At 38.2% G+C, this 20,080-nt stretch overlaps 1 protein-coding gene across 3 annotated transcripts in view; it reads right to left on the reverse strand.

The window, feature by feature from the left end:
- The window catches only part of GOLPH3L (golgi phosphoprotein 3 like), an 89,662-nt gene that overhangs the window by 56,246 nt on the left and 13,336 nt on the right, over positions 1 to 20,080 (reverse strand). The gene's annotated exons all lie outside the window — the stretch shown is intronic.

The following is a 20,080-nucleotide window of genomic DNA, read 5'->3' on the forward strand; positions in this document are numbered from 1 at the left end:
ACATTTTGTTTATCCATTCACCAGTTGGACACTTGGGTTCCTTCCATATCTTGGAATTTGTTAATAGTGCCGCTACGAACATCAGTATGCGAGTATCATTTTGAGTCCCTGCTTTCAATTATTTTGGGTATGTACCTAGATGTGGGATTGCAGGCTCATGTGGTAATTCTACACTTAATTTTCTGAGGAACCACCAAACTGTTTTCCTCAGCAGCTGTACCATTTTATATTCCCATTTAAAGTGAATGAGTGTTCATGTTTCTCCACATCCACTTCATTTATTTTCCATTTTTAAAATAGTAGCCATACTAGTGGGTGTGACGTTTTATCTCATTGTGGTTTTGATTTGCAATTCTCTCATGGCTAATGATGTTCAGCATCTTTTCATGTGCTTTTGGGTATATATTCTCTCATCTATTCAAGTTTTTTGACCACTTTTTGATTGGGTATATGTCTTTTTCTTGTTGACTTGTAGGACTTCTTTACAGATTCTGAATTTAACTTTTATTAGGTATGTGCTTTCCAAATATTTTCTCCCATTCTGTAAGTTGTCTTTTTACTTTCTTGATGAAGTTCTTTAATGTACAAATTTTAAATTATGATGAAGTCTCATTTATTTTTTCCTTTATCACTTGTGCTTTTGGTCAGGTCTAGGAAGCCACTATCTAACACAAGATTCTGAAGATGCTTCCCTAAGTCTTCTAGGAATTGTATAGTCCAGGTTCTTATATTTTGGTCTTTGATCCATCTTGAATTAGTTTTTGTAATGGTGTGAGGTAGAGCGCACTTTCATTCCTTTGCATATTGATATCCTGTTCTCACAACACCATTTATTGAAGAGACTATTCATTCTCCATTGAGTGAACTTGGCACTCTTGTCAAAAATCTATTGGCTGGGGAGTGGATATGGCCCAAGCAGTTGAGGGCCTGCTTCCCACATGGGAGGTTCTGGGTTAGGTCCCCGGAGCTTCCTTAAAAAAAACAAACAATAAGCAAAACAAATGAGAAAAACAACGCAGGGGAGCAGACGCAGTTTATAGTGGTTGAGCACCAGCTTCCCACATATGAGTTCCTGGGTTCAATCCCCAGCCCAGGTACCTTAAAAAAAAAAAAATCTATTGGCCATAGATGTGTGGTTCTACTTCTCACCACTCAGTTACATTCCATTGGTCTATATATCTGTCCTTGTGCCAGTACCATGTTTGTTTGTTTTTTAAAATTAAGCTCCATTTCACTGTAAACAATAGATCTACTTTCCTTTTTATTTTTTTCTCCTTTCCTCTTTAAAATTTTTAATTTTTTAAACAAATTATTTTTATTGTTACATATTAATAAACCCATCCAAAGAGTACAACCAATGATATTCAGTGTAATCACATATTTGTGCATTCATCACCCCAATCATTCCCAGAGCACTTTTATTATTCCAATAATAATAATAAGCAAACAAAAAAAATTCATCACCCCTCAATCTTTCTATGCCTCACCTGCTGTACATAGCTGCTCTTCTTGTTCATTTTTGCCAGTATATTTGTATTTATATTTTGTAAATAGTCATACATGCAATATTCCCCATTTATTGGTATTTTACATGAGATTTTACTACTTTATACAGTCCCACAGTCTATTCAACAAATGGTGCTGAGAGAACTGATATCCACATCCAAAAGAAAGAAAGAAAATCTCTATCTCACATCTTATGCAAAAATTAACTAAAAATGGACCAAGGTCCTAAATTTAAGGGGATAACCACACAACTCCTAGAAGAAAATGGAAGAAAACATCTTCAAGATCTTGTGGTAGGTGGTAGTTTCTTAAACCTTACACCCAAAGCACATGCAACAAAAGAAAAAAAATGGATAAATGGGACCATGCTATTTTGATGACTGCTGCTTTGTAATATGTTTTAAAATCAGAAGTATGAATCCTCTAACTTCATTATTCTTTTTAAAGATGGTTTTGGCTATTCAAGGCCCCTATCCCTTTCAAATATATTTAATAATTCGGCTTTTCCATTTCTTCAAAGAAGGCTGTCAGAATTTTAATTGGGATTCCATTGCATCTGTAAATTGCTTTGGATAGAACAGACACTTTAACAATATTTAGTCTTCTTTTCCACGAGAATGGAATGTCCTTCGATTTAATTAGGTCTTATTTGTAGTTTTCTATATATATGTCCTTTACATCCTTGGTTAAATTTATTCCTAGATATTTGATTCTTTTAGTTGTAATTGCAAATGGAATTTTAGTTTTAATCTCCTCCTCATACTGTTCATTACCAGTGTATAGAAACACTACTGATTTTTATGTGTTGATCTTGTAACCTGACACTTTGCTTAATTTATTAGCTCTAAGAGCTTTGCTGTAGATTTTTTGGGACTTTTTATATATACGGTCATGTCATCTACAAATAGTCAAAGTTTTGGTTCTTCCTTTTCAATCTGGATGCCTTTATTTTTCTTGCCTAACTGCTCTGGCTAGAACTCCCCATACAGTGTTGAACTTCCTTTACAATCGTGACTGTGGGCATCCTTTGTCTTGTTCCTGGTCTTAGAGGGAAAACTTTCAGTCTTTTACCATTGAGTATGATGTTAATAGTGGGATTTTCATATGTGCCTTTATCATGTTGAAGATATTTCCTTCTACTCCTAGATCTCTAAGTACTTTGATCAAGAAAAGATGCTGTATTTTGTTAAACAGCTTTTCTGCATCAACTGAGATGATCATGTATTTTTCCCCCATTCATTCTGCTATGGGGTATGTTACATTAATTGATTTTCTTATATTGAACAACTCTTACATGCCTGGGATAAATCCCACCTGATCATGGTGTTTAATTCTTTTAATGTGCTGTTGGATTCAGTTTCCTAGTATTTTGTTAAGGATTTCTGCACCAAGTTCATAAGGCTAATTGGTCTGTAATAATCTTTTTTTGTGGTATCTTTGTCTGGCTTTGGTATTAGGGTGATGTTGGCTTCACAGAATGAGTATTCCCTCTTCTTCAATTTTTTGGAAGTCAAACTCTTGAGCAGGATTGCTGTTAATTCTTGCAATGTTTGATGAATCCATCAGATGGTCCTGGGCTGTTCTTTGTTGGGAGGTTTTTGATGACTAGTTCAATCTCTTTACTTGTAATTTGTCTGTTGAGAGCTTCTGTTTCTTCTAGAGTCAGTCATGGTTCTATGTTTCGAGGAACTTGTCCGTTTCATCCAGACTGTCTAATTTGTCGGCATACAGTTGTTCACAGTATCCTCTTATGATCATGTTTATTTCTTTAGGGTCAGCAGTAATGCCCCCCCTTTATTTCTGATTTTAATTATTTGCATCTTCTCTCTTTTTTTTGGGTACTTTTTAGTCTAGGTAAAAGTTTGTCAATTTTATTGATCTTTCGAAGAATCAACTTTTGGTTTTGTTAATTCTGTACTTTTTATTCTCTATTTCATTTATTTCTGCTCTATCATTTTTTTCCTTCTGCTCACTTTGAATTTGTTTGCTTTTTTTTCCTTCTAGTTTCTCCAGGTGTACAGGATTTTTAAAAGTTTTTATTTTTTAATTTATTTGCAGTTAGATCTTTGATTCATGCTCTTTCTTCTTTTTAAATGTAAGCATTTAGGGCTCTAAATTTCCCCTTGAGCACTGCCTTTGCTGCGTCCCAGAAGTTCTGATATATTGTGTTCTCATTTTCATTCATCTCAAGATATTTTCTGATTTTCCTTGTGATGTCTCCTTTGACCAAATGATTATTTCAGTGTATTTCATTTCCATGTATTTGTGAATTTTTCCAGTTCTGTTATTGATTTCCAGTTTCATTCCACTGTGATCAGAAAAATATTTTCAAATTTATTGAAACTTGTTTTGTCACCTAAGATACGGTCTATCCTGGAGAATATTCCATGTACACTTGAGAAGACTGTGTATCCTGCTGCTTTGGGGTGCAGTGTTCTGTATATGTCTGTTAGATCTGTTCATTTATCATTATTATTCAAGTTCTATTTCTTCACTGATCTTCTGTATAGATGCTCTATCCATTAATGAAAATAGTGTACTGAATTTTTCAACTATTTTTATAGAGGTGTCTTATTATCCCTGTACTTTTGACTCATGTATTTGTGCTTGCCTCATGTATTTTGGGACACTATGGTTGGGTGCATAAATATTTATGACTGCGATTTCTTCTTGGTGAAGTGACTGTTGTATTATTACGTAGTGTCCTTCTTGTATCTCCATACAGCTTATTACTTTAGTAGAGACATCCCAGCTCTTCTGGTTACTATTTGCATTGATTATCTTTCTCCATCCTTTCACTTTCAATCTATTTCTATCTTTGGGTATAAGGCCAGTCTCTTGTAAACAACATATTATTGGATCATACTTTTGTGTTGTTTTAAATCCATTCTGCCAAATTGTTCTTTTGATTGGGGGGTTCAATTCATTAACATTCAGTGTTCCTATCGTAAAGGCAGGACTTACTCCAGCCAGTTTGTCCTTTATTTTTAATATGTCATATCTTTCTCCCCTCTGTTTCCTTTACTGCAGTCTCCTTTTGTAACGTATCTGACTGATCCCTTTCTCATTCTTATATATTTTTTCAATACTTTCTTTGTCATGACCCTGGGGTTTGTATTATACAACCTAGGTTAATAACCTACTAGTTTGAAAATAGAACAATTTAACTTCAATAGCATACCTTGTATGTCTACAACCAGGAAATATGATTATTTTTTATTCAGTTGTATTCTAAATCCTGTACTCCTAACTTTCTAAAAAGGAATAAAAAGGAATTAAAGAGTAGAGTCATATACTGAGGATACAGTTCTATTGGGTTTTGCATTTACCCATTTAGGTACCTTTACTGAAGATCTTCCCTTCTTCATACTGCTCCAAGCCACTCTCTCCTGTCTTTTCCTTTCGACCTGAAGAACTCCCTTTAGCATTTCTTGTAGGGCAGGTGTTTTGGTGACAATCTCTGTCAGTTTTTGTTTATATGTGAATGTCTGTTTTTGAAGGACAGTTTACCGGATAAAGAATTTTTGGCTAAGAGTTTTTCTCTTTCAATTACCTTGAATATATCACACCACTGCCTTGTCTACATGGTTTCTGATGAGAAATTGGCCCTTGGTCTTATTGAGGATCCCTTGTATGTGGTGAAATGCTTTTTTCTTGCTGCTTTCAGATTCTCTTTGGCATTTGACATTCTGATTAGTATGTGTCTTGGAGTAGGTCTATTAGGACTTAGCTTGTTTGTAGTATGTTGAGCTTCTTAGACATGTATATATGTATCTTTTGTAAGAGCTGGCAAATTTTCAGCCATTACTTCCTCAGATATTCTTTCTGCCCCTCTTCCCTTTTTCTCCTGGGAGTCACATGATGCTTATGCTGGTACTCTTCATGCTATCACATAGGTCCTTTAGGCACTACTTAGACTTTTCTATTCTTCTCTCTATCTGTTCTTCCAACTGTAAGATTTTTTTCTTTTTTCGAGGTACTGGGGGTCAGGGATTGAACCCGGGACCTTGTATGTGGGAAGCCGGCACTCAACCACTGAGCAACATCCACATTGGCCTCCTTGAGTCATCCTTTGTGTTTGTCTTGTTTCCTGTTTTTGTTTTTTCAGAAGGCACCAGGAACCAAACCTGGGACTACCCACATGGGAGGCAAGAGCTCACCTGCTTGAGCCACATCTGCTCACTCCAACAGTATGATTTTGATTGTCCTGTTTTCTAATTTGCTGATTCTTCCTTTTGCCTGTTCAAATTCTCAAATTATTTTAAACGTTATTGTGCTTTTCATTCCCATTTGTTTCTTTTTAAACTTTCTAATTCCTCTTTTTGCTCACACATTGTCCTCTTAATATTCTGTAGCTCTATTTCCATATTTAGTTTATTTCTATCCATATTTTCCTTCAACTCTTTGAAATGATTTAGATTTGTTCAAACTTCTTTGATTAATTGTTCCAAAGTCTCTGTCTTCTCTGAAGTTTTAATTTGTTCCCTTGATTGAGACATATCTTCCTGTTCCTTATAATGTTTTGCTGATGCCTCAGCAGGTTATTTTGATGGCTAACTTCTTTTTAAAAACTCCAAATGGTGACACTGTCCAGAATGCTTTATGTCCCCATATTGATATTTAAACTTCACACACAAATGAAAATGGAAAAACTGCCAATACCTAATTTCTGTTCCCTTTTTTCCATTCACAATCATATACTTAGATACCTTGTGACCCCACCAGAGGGGAAAAATATCTAATGCTCAGAACTACCAGTAACAGAAAGAGAAAAAACAATTTTTTTGACAATGAAATGTTTCCCATCATAGTGGATAATTTTTTTTAAAGATTAAAAAAAAATTTATTTCTCTCTCCTTCCCCCCCACCCCAGTTGTCTGCTCTCTGTGTCCATTCGTTGTGTGTTCTTCTGTGACTGCTTCTATCCTTATGGCACCAGGAATCTGTGTTTCTTTTTGTTGCATCATCTTGTTGTGTCAGCTCTCCGTGTGTGTGGCGCCATTCTTGGGCAGGCTGCACTTTCTTTTGTGCTGGGCAGCTCTCCTTACGGGGCGCACTCCTTGCGCATGGGGCTCCCCTACGCGGGGGACATCCCTGTGTGGCATGGCACTCCTTGCGCGCGTCAGCACTGTGCACGCACCAGCTCCACATGGGTCAAGGAGGCCTGGGTTTGAACCACGGACCTCCCATGTGGTAGGCGGACACCCTATCCATTGGGCCAAGTCCGCTTCCCCATAGTGGATAACTGAGCACATTCTCCATGTATGCAGTGTGCTAGCTGGATGTCTTCTGGCATAACTGTTACACGTTTGGCATGGATAGCACACAGGTTTGTGTCTTCAAAGAGGCTAAGCAGATAGGCCTCACTTGCTTCCCGCAAAACACCAATGGCTGTACTCTGGAAGCACAGCTCTATTTTGAATTCCTGGGCAGTTTCTCACACCAGATGCCGGAAGGTGAGTTTGCAAATCAGAAGTTCAGTGGACTTCTGATAACATCTATTTTCACAGTGTACCACAGTACCAGGCCTGTTAACAATGAGGTTTCTTCACCCTTCTTGTGAGGGACTTCTGTAGCCAGTTGCATCCTGGGTGTTTCACCACCTGTGGATTTGCTGGCAGTCTGCTTTGTATGAGCCATGGTAGAGACCTTCTTGCATATCCCCTTCTCATGCAGCTGGAGCTTTGAGTGAGAGGCAGGGCTGGGGAGTGCCTGTGAATACAGTTCTCTTACCTAGGGTTTTATTCTAGATTGGCTATGTGCTAAGGCTGTTCTTCAACACTTGGTCCATCTTGCAGTGAATGTTTAGAGCAGTCTGGGTTTAACTGTTAAGGTTTTCTCAGGTCTACCACACCTATTTCTTGCCCTGGTCATGCAGTATAACTTTAAAATTGCCCTTTTATTTGCAATTGTTTTATCTCTAGGAGGTTTCCTTTCTTCTGTTCCTTCTCTGATAGTCCTGAGCTCTTTTGTTGGTTTTTGTGCAGTCTTTTCTCCCCAGCTCCTATGATTTGCTCAACTACTTCTCCTCATTCAGTGTCCCCTTTACTTTACACTTTTCAACTGTGGGGCCCATCCTGCCATAAAGCAATTTAGTTTTCTCTTTCTCTGAAGCTTTTCTGCCTCTTATAACTTTACATTACAGCATCCTGTCCCAGAGAGCCAGATGGGGTCCGTTTAAGTCCATTTTATTGTTTAAGTGCTTCAGCAATAAAAGACAGGGATGGGTTTGTGCAGCTTTTGCCAACAGTTCTGCCTCAGGTCTCTTTTGTTTCGTGGGGCCTTTTTTGAACACCCACCAGCTCCTTGAGTTCTGCCCTGGGTCTATTTTACCTTGGATCTCTTTGCGTGGATGTGCATGAGGTTCTAACTTGCTGTTCTGAGTGGCTCTGTAGATATAGTCTAAAATTGAATCAAGTGGTTAAGAAAATATGACCCAAACTTTTTCCCTTTTCTTCTTTTTTTTTAAACACTTTGAAGCATACACAAAGTAGAGAGAATTTGAACTAGATATTCATCAGAGTTCCAACAATTGTGAATATAATCTTTTTTCATCTATATTTCCCACCTCATAACCATAACCAGATTATTTTAATGCAAATTCCGGCCATTGTTTCATTTTATCCATAAAATATTAGGGAGTATGAACTATTCTCCCCAAAAATAAGGATTCAAAAAAAATATATAATATCAATATCACACCAAAATAATTAACCAGATTTCTTTCATATCATTGTATATTCAGTTAGCTTTCTAATTCCATCATTGTTTAATAAAGATGTTTTTATTTTATTTTTATTTTTTAATAGTTTTTTTTTAAGATTTATTTATTTATTTAATCCCCCCCACCCCGGTTGTCTGTTCTCTGTGTCCATTTGCTGCGTCTTGTTTCTCTGTCCGCTTTTGTTGTTGTCAGCGGCGTGGGAAGTGTGGGCGGCACCATTCCTGGGCAGGCTGCACTTTCTCTCGCGCTGGACGGCTCTCCTTTAGGGGCGCACTCCTTGTGCGTGGGGCTCCCCTACGCAGGGACACCCCTGCGTGGCAGGGCACACCTTGCGCACATCAGGACTGCGCGTGGGCCAGCTCCACACGGGTGAAGGAGGCCCGGGGTTTGAACTGCGGACCTCCTATGTGGTAGATGGACACCCTAACCACAGGGCCAAGTCCGTTTCCCAATAAAGATGTTTTTATAGTTGGTTAGTTTGAAACAGGAGCCAAACAAGGTCCACACATTGCCTTATTTTTTTTATAAGCTCTTTTCTTAAGCTTGGTGGTGCCTTTTAGGAAATAATACCTTGTGATTAAGAAAAGCAATATTTGGTTTAATTTCAATTTCCTTTCTATGTCAAATTACATTTTAAGAAAATGGGATAAATGATACATGTGCTATTTTTAAAGTAAAATGTTAAGCAATGTAACTTACTGAAATTGAACATAAGAAAATGAAATGAAGCAAAACTGAATTACTGAACTTCAAACATTTCTCTATCACAAAAAATATTTCCTAAAAGACTCCTTTCTAAGGTTAAGAAACAAGATTTTGAAAAGTATTAATAGGTTGGAGTCATTTTTTAATGAAATGTTTTACTTTGAGACTATTTAAATTTACTCCCTGCTATGAAAGATAAATGTAGATATCCCTCCCACATTTTCTCCCATCTTCTTTGCCTCCCAATTTTTAAGTTATAATTTTCATGTTGCTAAAACTTATAGCAAGATGTATATTTTGTTCTATAACCACAGTTCCCCTAACCTTGTCCTATCTTATCTGAATGTATACATAGAGAGCTGATGCCGGTTACGTGGGCATTCTTACACTATTCTTAATACATTTTTGTATGTCTGAATTATTCATGAATTTGAAAAAAGGAATGTTTTAGACTTTAAAAAGTGATGTCTAATAATACCCACTAATATTAATGATGGTTATTTCTTGGAAGTGAGATTTCTATCCATTTTTTTTTTAGTTTGCCCAATTTATCATATTTCTATTGCTTAAATTCTTTATCACGAGCATGTACTATATTTACACATTTTTTCCCCTAAAACAAATAAGAAAAAGAATATGAATGTGAGAACCTATGCAATATCAAGTCCTGCATCATTCCTTTAAGTCTTTCTCATGACTACAATGAAAACAGCATTACTTCCAAAGACAAAGAACCATAGTATTAGGAAAAATTTAGCTGTCACATAAAGCAAATTAGTGCAATTAGAAGTCTATACAGAATGGCAGAGCTGGTATATCTCCAAAATTCTACTTGACTATCTCAAAGCACCACCCATAATAGTAACATAAGGAGGCACAGGAAAAAAAAGCATACTTTTCTCACTATTCTACTAAACAGAAATTTTAGATTACAGTTGAAAATGAAAGGCACTAAGTTCCTCATCTACCCCCCAATTTTTTTTTGAAAGATTTTTTATTTATTTCTATTCCCCCCTCCCCCCCACCAATTGTCTGCTCTCTGTGTCCATTCGCTGTGTGTTCTTCTGTGACCGCTTCTATCCTTGTGAGAGGCATGGGAATCTGTGTTTCTTTTCGTTGCGTCATCTTGTTGTGTCAGCTCTCCGTGTGTGCGGCACCGTTCTTGGGCAGGTTGCACTTTCTTTCGCACAGGGCGGCTCTCCTTATGGCGCGCACTCCTTGCGTGTGGGTCTCTCCTATGCAGGGGACACCCCTGTGTGGCATGGCACTCCTTCAGTGCATCAGCACTGCGCATGGGTCAGCTCCACACAGGTCAAGGAGGCCTGGGGTTTGAACCGCGGATCGCCCATGTGGTAGGCGGACGTCTTATCCATTGGGCCAAGTCTGCTTCCCTCTACCCCAAAATTCAGCTACCTGCAACCATAATTCTTATCTCAAAAGTTTATATTACTTAAAGTTAGAGAGGTGGCTAGAAATAGTAATTGTTGATCAATTTTTATTTAACCTGATTAATTTTATAGCTAGAAGATAACAAGGATATTTTTTAGGTCTTTATTTTGTGAAGGGAGAAACAAAACCCAGAGGATTATGGAGTAAGGTTCAAATGATGGTTAGCATTTTTTAGCAATAATGTATTTCTAATGAAGGTTTTTACATTGTTTTTTTTAGATATACTGCTATTGTACAATCAAAAGTCTGTAGTATAGTGTAAAAATAACTTTTATATATACTTGGAAACCAAAAAATTCGTGTGACTTGCTTTATTGAGATATTTGCTTTGTTATGGTGGTCTGGAACAGATTCTTCAGTGTTTCTTAAGGTATGCCTGTACCTAGAACTGGAGATTGCCAAGTCATATGGTAATTCTAAGACATGTACTTTATTGACCCTATATTAGTCAGGGTTCTCTAGGGAAACAGAATCAATAAGAGATATCTGAAGATAGTAAGAGATTTATCAGAGTCTCTCACGTGACTGTGGGGATGCACAAGTCCAGGTTCTGCAGGCAGGTTGCAACCAGGGGCTCCAGTGAAAGTCCAATGAAAGTTCTTGATGAGTTCTAGGAGATGCTGGCTGTCCAAAGATGAGCTGGGAAATTCTCACTCAATGGTGGAATCACCTCTCCTTTTTAAGGCATTCAACTGACTGGATAAAACGTCACTCATTGCTGATGGCAATCTTCCTGACTGATATAACTGTAACCAGCTATCTATTATTTACCACTGCAATAAAGTCAATGGTGACTGAAGTCCATAAATGCCCTGGTATTACATTTAGCCCAGTGCTTGCTTGACCAAACAGATAGGCACAATTACCTGACCAAATTGACACAACAGCCTAACCATCACAGACCCTAAGACAGAGGGAATATGATATAGTGGGAAAAAATCTTACCTTAAGAATTAGTTTGACGGGAAACGGACTTTGGCCCAGTGGTTAGGGTGTCCGTCTACCACATGGGAGGTCCGCGGTTCAAGCCCCGGGCCTCCTTGACCCGTGTGGAGCTGGCCATGCGCAGCGCTGATGCGCGCAAGGAGTGCCGCGCCATGCAGGGTGTCCCCCGTGTACGGGAGCCTCACGCGCAAGGAGTGCACCCATAAGGAGAGCCGCCCAGCGCGAAGGAGGGAGCAGCCTGCCCAGGAATGGCGCCGCCCACACTTCCCATGCCGCTGACGACAACAGAAGCGGACAAAGAAGCAAGAAACAAGACGCAGCAAAAAGACACAGAAAACAGACAACCGGGGGAGGGGAGGGGAATTAAAGAAATAAAAATAAATCTTTAAAAAAAAAAAAAAAAAAAAAAAAAAGAATTAGTTTGAATGTGAATTCCATCACTTGTTGGCCAAGTAACTATTTAACTTTGGCTCCCATGAGAGGATGATACTTGCCTCACATAATCAAGCAAGAGAACACACAAAATGTTCTGAAAACTCAAAGTTATACAAACATGAACTATGAAGGAGAAAAAAGAGATAAATGGCTTACAGGAAGTATACAGACTCCGAGGTTACAGTCAAAAGTTCAAATTTAAGTCAGTGGGTTTTGTCTTAACATTAATACCAGATATTTTAGAAGTAAATGGGGGGGGGGCAGGGGAGGAGAGAGAGGGAAAGTGGGGAGAATAAGGTGGGGCTCTTAATAAAATAGCTTAAACTCTATTTTTCTGCTGTTAAAGTAAGACTTTGGTCTCCTAGTTTATTTCCTTTTATACCAAAAGTAAATAATTCTTTGAGATTATATGGCTTGGTCTATTAAAAAACAAAGCAAAATATAAATTCAACTATTTTTTTTTATAGTCTATGCTTGAAAAAAAAAACTTGACAAACAAGTCCTTCTGATACACTTGTCCCATTCATAGTGGCAGTAACTGCTGACAAGATATTTATTGTTCTTTATGTGCAATCAGGAAACTAAAAGACAAGACCAGGTAATAACTTAAATTAGACTTTTAATCTAACAATAAAATGTTTTAGGACTGAGTCACTTTTGGAGAGAAGCAATTTTTTTCATCAATAGACACTCACTGACAAGATGTATACTGATATTTTAACTGACAGTCATGTAATGAAATACTTTATCACAATGAAATGAATTATATTGTTATATGCAACAACATGGATGAATTTCACAAATATATTGAACAAAAGAATATATAACTGTTATTCTAATACTCTTAATTTTACAAATGGGTGGAACTAAAATATATTGTTTAGGGATATGTACTCATGTTAAAATTAAAGGGAGGTGGGGCAGCATGTGATTAGGGAAGGGCACAAGGGGCAGCCTCTAGGGTGCTGAAAATGTACTGGTGGTCGTTATATGAGCATTTCCTTTATAAATTATTTGTTAAACTGTACATATATGCTTTATATACTTTTTAAAAAAGATTTATTTTATTTATTTCTCCCCACCCCCTCACTGCACTTGCTGTGTCTGTTCATGTTCCTTGTTTTTTTAGGAGGCACCAGGAACTAAACCCAGGATCTCTGATTGCTTGAGCCAACTCTGTATCCCACTTTGTTGTGTCTCTCATTGTGTTTTCTTCTTGTGTCTCTTGATGAGTCAGCTTGCTGTGCCTGCCTATTGAGTCAGCTTAATGTCTTCTTTAGGAGGCACTGGGATCCAAATGAAGAACCTCCCATGTGGTTGGTGGGAGCTCAATTGCTTGAGCCACATCCACTTCCCTGCTTTAAATACTTTTTCTGGGTATATCTCACAATTTTTTAGAAGTTAAAAAAACAGACAATAAAACATATAACTGGGTGTTCATCTCTATTTGAGATTTAAGTTTCAAAACATCCGAGTTAACTGAAAGGAAATGGGATGCTTTCAAATATCCATAGTTACTCCAGTTGGAAATTACTGAAATTATCACAAACATTCAGCTGATGTTTCTTTAGCCTAGAAACTCTCTTTGCAGACTAACTCTTGCTCACCTTCAGAATCAGGTTAAAAAGTTATCATCCCTCATATCTCAGTTTGCCAAAGGCTGCCAATGCAAAGTACCAGAAATGGCTGACTTCTATAATGGTAATTTTATTTAGTAAAACTTACGAGTTCCAAGGCCATGAATTGTCCAAATCAAGGCCTTGGCAGAGATGCTCTCTCACCGAAGTCAGCTACTGGTGATCCTCGGGTCTTGACATATGGCGAAGCAGGATGGTGGCTGAACTCTACCGAGGTCCCTGCCTTCCCCTCTGGGTTCACTGTCTCCCGGAGCCCAGCTGCGTTTGACCAGGCATAGTGCTTGGCTCTCTCCAGGCCTCCTCTCTCAGTCCTGGCTGCTCCGCTTTCTTCCCAAGTTCAGTTGTGGGCTATCAGGTATATGGTTTGTCCCTTCAGCCCTGAGCTGCTCTATGGACTCAGCCTTGGCTGTTAGCCATCCTTGAGTCCTCTTTCTCACATAGCCAGGTAAAAATGGCAACTTCCTTTTCTCTATGTGTTTCTCTCTGTGTCTCTGTTTATTTCAGTGTAGCACTTTGGTATAATTGATGAATTCCAAAAAGAAATATTGGATTATGCTTGTAATCTGATCTGTACCTGGGCATGACAGAGTTATGATTAGGGTGTTGCATCCCCATCCTTTGGTGGGTGGGGACTCACAGATAAAAGGCATCGCTAAGAACAGAGTTGGGGATTTCTGATGTTAGAGTTTGATGCTGAAGACCTGGGAAGTCAGCACCCAGAGGAAAGAGAAGCCAGCAGCAGGAAGGAAGGAAACTTGAATCTAGAGTAAAGCAAGCCCCAGGAACACAGGAACCCAGGAAGCTTGAACTCTTGCAGATGGCGGCAGCCATCTTGCTCCAACACATAAAAATAGACTTTGGTGAGGGAAGTAACTTATGCTTTATGGCCAGGAATCTGTAAGCTCCTACCACAGATAAATACCCTTTATAAAAACCAACCAATTTCTGGTATTTTGCATCAGCATACCTGTGGCTGACTAATACAATCAGACTTAGGAATAGGGCAGAGATGCAATCTGAGTCATGATATGCCTTACTGATGTAGTACAAACAAAGCAATCTAATTAAGCAATCTAATCAAGGTCCCTTAACAGAATCTAGTGCAACCAAAGGGTTGCACACCCACAGGAATGGATTAGTTCAAAAACATAATCTCTTTTTGGGATTCACCAAATTCAAACTGTCATACCCCATTAAGTCTTTCCCAGTATCACTTCTCCTTCTCTCACTACTCTTTCCAATACCTATCTGAGTTACGTACCTTTCCTCTGTGTTTGTTCAGGACCCGGAAAATAGTTATATATATATCATACTGTTCTGCAACAGTATGTTCACATTTATGATCCTACCACAACCTCCTGAATCAGGGAGGTTCGGGAGGTTTTTGAGGGTTATTTCTAAATAACCTCAAAAGCAGGGGCTATTGTCTTTGTTCTCTTTCTATATCCAGCATTAGACATTCAATAAAATCTTTTTGTGAGCAAATAAATGGAAATGTATTTCTACAATTCAGTGAATACTTCTTGCCAATTTTTGTTCCAGTGCTATGAGATATCTGATAAAAAGCAATTTCATAATGCATGGTAAGTGCTGAATAAATGGTATTACTAGATATTACTGAGAGTAAGCTTTGTAAGGAAAGGAGGAGGGTTAAAAAACACTATCCACAAATTGAAATGGCTGGATGTTTATCTCCAAAAGACAAAAGCATTAATAAGTTTACTGTTCTTACAGGTTAACTTAATAATCCAAGAAGTAAGACTCTAATAAATGAGAGGTTTTAAATAAACTAGCAATTCAATTAAAGTATTAATTATCCATGAGTCAATAACACCTATATGAAAACTCTAAAACTAAGGCAATAATGACAAATAATCAGGATCCTGTTCAACAGAAAATACATCTATTTTACTTCGGTCAGGCTGGTGCTCGAGTTTAAATTTTTCAGTTGAGGTCAGTGTTATTGAACTGAGATAACATCTAATTTTAATTGCTTTTGAAAGGTTAGACTCTTCAACAATTATCTAAATTCAACAATTGTTTCAGAAGACAATAAAGGGAAGCAGATGTGGCTCAACCACTTGGGCACCCATCTACTGAACAGGAGGTTTGGGTTTGGGTCCTGGTGCCTCCTAAGAGAAGATGAGCAGACACTGCCTTCCACCACAACAGAGCTAGACACTGCCACAACAGAGCTAGCCTCTGCTCCCGCCGCAGGGAGCAGAGCTCACAAGCCAGCAGATACTGCAGCCCATGGGGAGCAGATGTACCCCGGTCCATTGGGCACTCCCCTCTCATGTGGGTGGTCCCTGATTCGGGAACCTCCTAAAGAAGGCATGAGAACAACCATCAGACAGATGAGAGAACCATCTGGGAGCAGGGGGGATAAATAAAGAAAAATAAATAGAAAACAAAAACATAATCTCCCCCCCCCCAAAAAAAGACAATAAAGCTTAATATTTTAAAACAATGCTGTAGCAGCTACTTCTCAGAAGAATCTTGAGAAAGGGATGATCATAATCTTTCAGAGGCAATCTGAATATATGGTTTACTGCCATGCCTTCCTAGGTCTACTATTCTTTGAATATAAATCTTTTTATATTGATTTCTTATATGTTTTTAAAAATAAACATAATTACTAAAAAAACACTGGGCTCTAAACACAGGCTCTTATAGAAATCCTCAGCAAAAGTTAACTTTGGGACTTTGGGATTTAAAGCTTAACAATGAAGATGTTTGGTCATGTTAAAAACCTTAAACCAAACAAGCAATTTAATATACACCAAAAATACACTCACAAAGAATATAGAACAAAATATCATAAAGTTTTACATTTAGACACAAAAATTAAATGTGCTTTTACTGCTTTCATTAGGCCAATCCTCTCTTTTAAACAAGAGTCTGAAAATCTTGGCTTGTCAATTCTGAATCCCAGTGCTCTCCAAGAACACCACCTATTTCAGTCATACTGGTCTACTCAGTCATCTACCAAACTCATCAAGTTCTTTATACCTTTGCTTGCTCCCGTTACTTCATCCAGAATGTGCTCCCTTCTCTCCATTTATGTTAATCCTACCCATCTTAAAGGTCCAGTTTAAGTTTTACTGCCTTCTATTCTTCTCCATATCACTGCAACCTATGGTGATCTCTTCTCCCTCTAAAAAATTCCCATGGCTCTTATTGCTCTCACATGCAATAACTTACTATTTTTTACTATTTTTAAAAAACTTAAATATTGTAAAACATAATACACACAGAAAAGTGTACCAAACAAAAATGCATACCTCAATGAATTACCCCAAAGTGAATATTCATGAAATTCCCTCCAGGTCCAGAAATAGAAAACTGTTAAGACCCAGAAATCTATCTCATGTTGCTTTCTAATCATTAACTTCCTACTGCCCCCACCACACCTCTCCAAAGATAACCACTACTCTAACAACGATAGTAATCTTTTCCTTGCTTTCCTATATAGTTTTACCACCTAGATATACAACCCCAGACACACTGCTTAGTTTTTTGAATTCCATACAATTGGAATCATATGGCATTTATGTTTTTTTTCCTAAAGATTATTTATTTATTTATACCGCCCTTGCGGCTTTTTCCATTCTTTGCTGTCTCTTCTCTGTGTCCATTCACTGCATGTTTTTTCTATATCTGCTTGTCTCCCTTTGTTGTGTCATCTTGCTGTACCAGCTCTCCGCGGTGCACTGGCCAGCTTGTGGTCACAAGGAGGCCCTGGGATGGGAACCCAGGGCCTCCCATACGGTAGATGGGAGCCCAACTGATTAAGCCACAGCCACTTCCCTAGTATGTATTCTTTCATATCTGGTTTTCTTCACTAAACTTTCTGTGAGAATCGTAATTTGCATAAAAACATTAATTTTCATTGTATACAAAAATATATTTATATTCTTTTAAATAAATGTATGATTCATTCTTATCCATTCTGCTATTGATGAACATTTGGGTTAATTAATTTTTTAAAGTATGTACGTCAACACTTCTGGGGAAGGTAGTGGAGTAGGGAGCTCCAAGAATCAATCCTTTTGCCAAAACATTATTGAACAGGAAGGAATTGTCTAAAACAACTATTTTGAAATGCCAGAGGCCAGAAGAACATGATACAACATCCTGGAAAGAAGGGGAGGAGAGGCTGATAAATTACAGTAAAGAATTGTAAACTGTTCTCTCTGATGGTAGCTACTGGCACCCACCCCTCACTCTCACAGCTAGTCACCACAGGGTCTAGTTCCTGGCTAGTGGCTGCTGGCAAAAAGGGACATGAAAATTCTCTTCCCCAAGAACAGGGATGGGCACAGCTGATATCCCAGCTTTGAGGGTCCCTACTTTTTTAACCTGCCCCATATAAGGGAATGTCAATAAAATTGAGTGCTGATTTCTCATCAGAAACTACTGAGGCACAAAGGAATGAACTGAAATACTTAAAGTGCTGAAGGAAAACAACTGCCAGCCAAAAATGTAATATCCAGTGAGACTCTTCAAAAATGAGGGTGGGATTAAGACATTCTCAGATAAAAAAAAAAAAAGCTGAGGGAGTACATCATCACTAGTCCTACCCTATAAGCAATGCTAAAGGGAATCTTTAGACTCAAATGAAAGGACACTAGACAGTGGTTCAAACAGTGTAAAGAAAAAAAAAACCCTGCAGTAAAAGTAATCATTTGGGTAATCATAAATGACAGTATTATTTCCTTGTATTATTTGGTATGTAACTCTACTTCTTAATTCCTACAGGTGCTAAAATGCAAATACACAAAAAGAACTGATAGAAGTTTTAATTAACTTGATAGTAAAAGTGTGGAAATGGATAGAGTTGATGGTAATATAGTGAATAAAACTAACAACTGATTTATAAATGGGATTGTGGCTGGAAAGGGTAGTCTAGGGATGTAAATGTCAATTAAAAGAAAGCTAAAGAATAATCTAGGGACTGAATAACAGTGAACCCAAGGTGGATGAGAATTGTGGTTAATAGTACAAGAATGTCCTTCTATGAACTAGAACAAATGTACATCATTATTGCAAGGTGTTAAGAATGTGGAGAAGCATGGGAAAAATACAATTAATGTAACCTATGGGCTACAGTTAACAGCAATACTGTAATATTCTTGCATCAATGCCAAAGATGTACTACGTTAATAATAGGGAGGTATGGAAAAAACATACCAAATGTATACACTATAAATCATTGTTAGTGATTATAGCGTGATGATATTTTCTCATAATCTGCAACAAATGTTCCACAACAATGTAGTGTGTTGATGGAAAGGTGTTATATTGGAATTTCACACATGTGCATGACTGTTTTGTAAGTCTACTTCTCAAATAAAAATATATATTTTAAAATGTAATGATAAATCTAGGTGTTTGGACATACATTGTAGAAAGATTTAGATGGTAATAAGTACAAAAAAATGGTGGGGGTAATATAGGAAAATTATATGTGCATGTTATTGAAGTTAAGTTGGTATCAAATCAATATAATTGTTATATATTTAGGATGTTAAATTTTAGCCCTACAGGGAAGCAGACTTGGCTCAATGGATAGAGCTTCCGCCTACCACATGGGAGGTCCACGGTTCAAACCCAGGGCCTCCTTGACCCATGTGGAGCTGGCCCACACACAGTACTGATGCGCGCAAGGAGTGCCGTGCCACGCAGGGGTGTCCCCCACGTAGGGCAGCCCCACGCATAAGGAGTGCACCCGTAAGGAGAGCCGCCCAGCGCAAAAGAAAGTTCAGCCTGCCCAGGAGTTGAGCCGCACACACAGAGAGCTGACACATCAAGATGACACAACAAAAAGAGACACAGATTCCAGGTGCCGCTGACAAGAACAGAAGTGGACACAGAAGAACACACAGCAATTTGACAGAGAACAGACAACTGGGGCGGGGAGATGAAGGGGAGAGAAATAAATTAAAATCTTAAAAAAAAAATTTTAAAAAAAGTTAAAAAAAAACCCATAGAAATAAAACCTTTATTAAAAAAATATATATATATTTTAGTCCTACAGTAACCATAAAGAATATATATGAAAAATATATCAATAGAAATGACAAGGCACTAATATGGTACAACACAAGAAAGCAAATAAATAAAAAGTAGGCTTTAACAGAAGTGAGGGCAAAACTGTCCAAGACTTACAAAGGCTAAATAGCAAAATGGCAGAAGAAAGATCTGTATTATCAGTGGTAAGTTTAAATGTAAATGGATTAAACCCTCCAGTCAAAAGGCAGAGACTGGGGAAGCAGATGTGGCTCAAGCAATTGGGCTCCCATGTACCACATAGGAGGTCCAGGGTTTGATGCTCAGGGCCTCCTGGTGAAGGCAAGCTGGCCCAAGTGGAGGGCTGCCCTGCACAGAAGTGCTGCCCTGCACAGAAGCACTGCCATGTGCAGGGGTGCCAGCCTATGCGGAGAGCTGGCACAGCAAGATGATGCAACAAAAAGAGACACAGAGGAGAGATAATAAGAGACACAGCAGACCAGGAAGCTGAGGGGGCACAAGAGAATGAGCCCCTCTCCCACTCTGGAAGGTCCCAAGATCGGTTCCTGGAGTCACCGAATGAGAATACAAGCAGACAGAGAAGAACATATAGCAAATGGACACAGAGAGCAGACAATGAGGGGAGAGGGGGAGAAGTATATAAATC

This window comes from Dasypus novemcinctus, chromosome 13 (genome assembly GCF_030445035.2).
Source record: "Dasypus novemcinctus isolate mDasNov1 chromosome 13, mDasNov1.1.hap2, whole genome shotgun sequence".
Classification (NCBI taxonomy): Eukaryota; Metazoa; Chordata; class Mammalia; order Cingulata; family Dasypodidae; genus Dasypus; species Dasypus novemcinctus.